This window comes from Moschus berezovskii, chromosome 26 (genome assembly GCF_049115385.1).
Source record: "Moschus berezovskii isolate FMDL1 chromosome 26, NW_MosBer_1.0, whole genome shotgun sequence".
NCBI lineage: Eukaryota > Metazoa > Chordata > Mammalia > Artiodactyla > Moschidae > Moschus > Moschus berezovskii.
This window is the reverse complement of record NC_142485.1, coordinates 18157779-18161082: the sequence shown is the minus strand read 5'-3', so window position 1 is coordinate 18161082 and position 3304 is coordinate 18157779. Positions and strand designations below refer to the sequence as shown.

The window sequence follows — 3304 nt, the reverse complement described above, 5'->3', positions numbered from 1 at the left end:
CTGCAAGTGACAAACAGACACACGGGGTGGGGTGGGGGAGGGGGCGTTGAGAACAATCGCAGACGCCCCTCGGCCTGCGCTGCCCCAGCCTCTGCCCGGGGCCCCCGCATCGGGCCGCCGCAGCGCCGGGCTCCCCGCCTCTCCCGGACGGGCTGCGGCGGCCGGGCGAGCGGGCGGCCGGGCGGGCGGCGTCTCCCGGCCCCGCACTGGGCGCTCAGCATCCCTCCGCCGCCCCTGGCCTCCCGCTCCCGCTCTGCGCCGGGCCGCCCGCCTCGGGCTCGGCAGCCCCCGGGTCCCCCAGTCAGCGGACACTCACGTCAGCACTACCATCGCCGCCGCCGCCGGTGCCCTTCACGGCCGCCGCCGCCGCCGCCGCCAGTTCTCGGCCCCTCTGTGGCAGCCGCCGCCCCCTGCCTGCTCCCCCGCCGCCGCCGCCGCTCGCACCGCCCCGCGCCGGAGCAGCCGGGCAGGGGCATCGCCCGCGGCGCCCGCCGCCGCCGCCGCCCCTCCAGCGGCCGCCGCGGGGGCCGCCGCCGCTCTCCGGGCACCGGCCCGACGCCCGCCGGGGAGGAGGGGACGGGGCGGGGAGGGGGCGGCGGGAGGCGGGCAGTGGACCCCGCCTCCTCCAAGCGCAGCCCGCCGCAGCGAAGACCGGGTCTCGGGCTCTCCTCTGCGGCCCGCTCTGACGGAAGTGAGCGTGAGGCGACCGGACAGGTGTGAAGATGGAGGCGAGGACCTGGCTGAGGCGAGGCTGTTCCGACTTCTCCAGGTACCGCCGAGACGTAGGACTCCGGCGGCCCGCCGGCGCCCGCGCGGAGACTACACTTCCCGTAGTGCTTAGCGGCGGAGAGACCCGCCCCCCCCGCCTCCGCGCATGCGCCCCGCGTAGCCAGCCGGGCTAGGGTGGGAGGGGCTGCAGCTCGGCGCTCCGGGAGCGGAGGGCTTGGGGGCGTGGCGGAGCCCGGACCGAGGGGCGGGGAAGGTCCGTGTCCCGGGAGTGACGCGTTATTGTGTGCGCCGTGATGCTCCGGCGTGGGCTGCGCAGCGCGGGAATGAGGTCTGTTGAATCCGTATCGAACCCGATACCTGGTTCGCGGCTGTGGTGTTGGGTCGCTGCATGAGTCATCCAGCTGATGGACGAGTCCCGTTGAACTGGCTCATCTCAGGGTAACGTGTCCCTCCAGCCTTGCTTCAGGCTCCAGGCCCTGGGGTATCTTTCTAGCCTTCTCCGACCTGGAGGTTCTCAGTCCCTCAGAGTAGGTGGCCTTTGGGTTGGGGAGGTTCCTTAGGGATGGACATCTTCGTTCTCCTTTTCCGCCTCTCCTTTGTGTAATGTAACAAGTCATGTTGGATTTTTGAATTCAAAATATTTAGTCTTCAGTTTTTTGTTGTTGTCTGTTTTTTTCCTGGCTAAAATTGAGTTGTTTTCTGGTTATGTGTCAGTATGTAAATATTCTCCCTACAGAAGCGGATATTAACATCCTTAAGATGCTAATTTAGTAGTGTTTTAAGTCAGAGTACTTCGACATGTTAATTTTTAGGGAGTTGAAGTCTATAGGTAGGGCAGTTAGATTTTCATGCTATTGAACAGTGATCTCCCTTTGTTAATTACGCAGACATTTGCCCAGCGCCGCTCTAGGTCCATCAGTGAACAAAACAAACACAAATCGCTCTGTTTTGGGAAGTTTGCATTTTGGAGAGAGATAGGCTATGAGTCAAATGCCTGGTATGTCAGAAGGTGAAAATTCCATGGAGAATAATAAAGGAAAGAGAGATGAGGAGTGTGGGTGAGAGTAGGGAACTGAAATTTTACAGTAAGGTGGTCAGGCAAGGCCTGGCTGAGTGTAATTTTTTTGAATTAGTGTTTATTGGAGTATAGTTGCTTTGCAATGTTGCGTTAGTTTCTACTGTACAGCAAAGTGAATCAGCTATATGTATACATATATCCTCTCTTTTTGGACTTCCCATTTAGGTCACCACAGGGCACTGAGTAGAGTTCTTTGTGCTATATGGTAGGTTCTCATGAGTTATCTATTTATGCATAGTATCAGTAGTGTATTTGTGTTAATCCCAGTCTCCCAATTAATCCCCCCTTCTCCCCATTTTAGTGTCCATGCGTTTGTTCTCTGCCTTATGTTTCTGTTTTGCAAATAAGATCATCTATGCCTTTTTTCTAGATTCCACATATATGTGTTAATATATGATATTTGTTTTTCTCTTTCTGACTTACTTCACTCTTTGTTAATGTTAGTTGCTCAGTTGTATCGGAATCTTTGTGACCCCATGGACTGTGGCCCGCCAGGCCCCTGTGTCCATGGGATTCTCCAGGCAAGAATACTGGATTGGGTCGCCATTCCCTTCTCCAGGGGATCTTTCTCACCCAGGGATCAAACCCGGGTCTCCTGCATTGCAGGAGGATTCTTTATCCACTTTGCCGCCTGGGTAGTTTTTGAGTAAAGAGCAGAAGGAAGTGAGAGAGCTAGTTTCGTGGCTATCTGAGGTAAAAGAAAGTGCAAAGGCCCTGAGGGAGCCTGCTTGGTGTATTTGAAGAGCAGCCTACAAGGCCCGTAAGTTAGCAGAGAGTGAGATGGAGAAGAATTGTAGGAGATAAAGTTGGACAGGAAAGAGTGTGGGACAGATTGTATAGGACCTAGTAGGCAATTTTGAAAATTTGGTTTTTCATTCTGAGAGAGATGGGAAGTTACTGGAGAGTTTTGTCAGGGAAACACCATGAGCCGAATGATCTTAAAAAAACTGTGGTAGAATATATATAACAAAGTTTTTCAGCTATTTTTTACATGTATGGTTCAGTGACATTAATTACAGTATTACACAACCGTCACTGTTATTTCTAAAAACTTCTTCATCAATCCAAAGAAACTCTATAACTGGTTAAGTAAGCAACAACTTCCCATTACCCTTCTGTCCAGCCCCAGGTAACCTCTGATATGCTCGCTCTCTGTGACTTTGCTTATTCTAGATAGTATATGCAAGTGGAATCATATTTGTTTTTTTTTTGCATCTGACTTATTGCACTTGTCATATGTTCTCAAGGTTCATCCACGTTGTACCATGTATTAGAGCTTAATTTCTTTTTATGGCTGAATATGTTTCCGTTGTGTGTACATGCTATATTTTGTTTGTCCATTCATCTGTTGACAGACAGTTGGGTTTTCTCCCCTTTTGGTTATTGTGAATAACGGTGCACTGAACGTTGACTTACAAGGATCTACTTGAGTTCCTGTCTCCAGTTCCTGTTTCTTTTGGGGCTGTACCTAGGAGTGGACTTGCTGGATCATATGAT

The 3304-nt window shown here is 53.3% G+C and overlaps 2 protein-coding genes across 5 annotated transcripts in view; one reads left to right on the top strand and one right to left on the bottom strand.

The window, feature by feature from the left end:
- The window catches only part of PURG (purine rich element binding protein G), a 41782-nt gene extending 41342 nt beyond the window's left edge, over positions 1-440 (bottom strand). For both annotated transcript variants that reach the window (XM_055416563.2, XM_055416562.2), the window contains exon 1: positions 317-440. The gene's annotated coding sequence lies outside the window, so the exon portion shown is untranslated. The remainder of the gene's footprint in view (positions 1-316) is intronic.
- Positions 441-999: 559 nt separating this feature from the next.
- The window catches only part of WRN (WRN RecQ like helicase), a 117826-nt gene continuing 115521 nt past the window's right edge, over positions 1000-3304 (top strand). The window contains exon 1 of one of the 3 annotated variants that reach the window (XM_055416567.2): positions 1000-1167. The gene's annotated coding sequence lies outside the window, so the exon portion shown is untranslated. The remainder of the gene's footprint in view (positions 1168-3304) is intronic. The other 2 variants (XM_055416565.2, XM_055416564.2) reach the window with 2 other exon arrangements.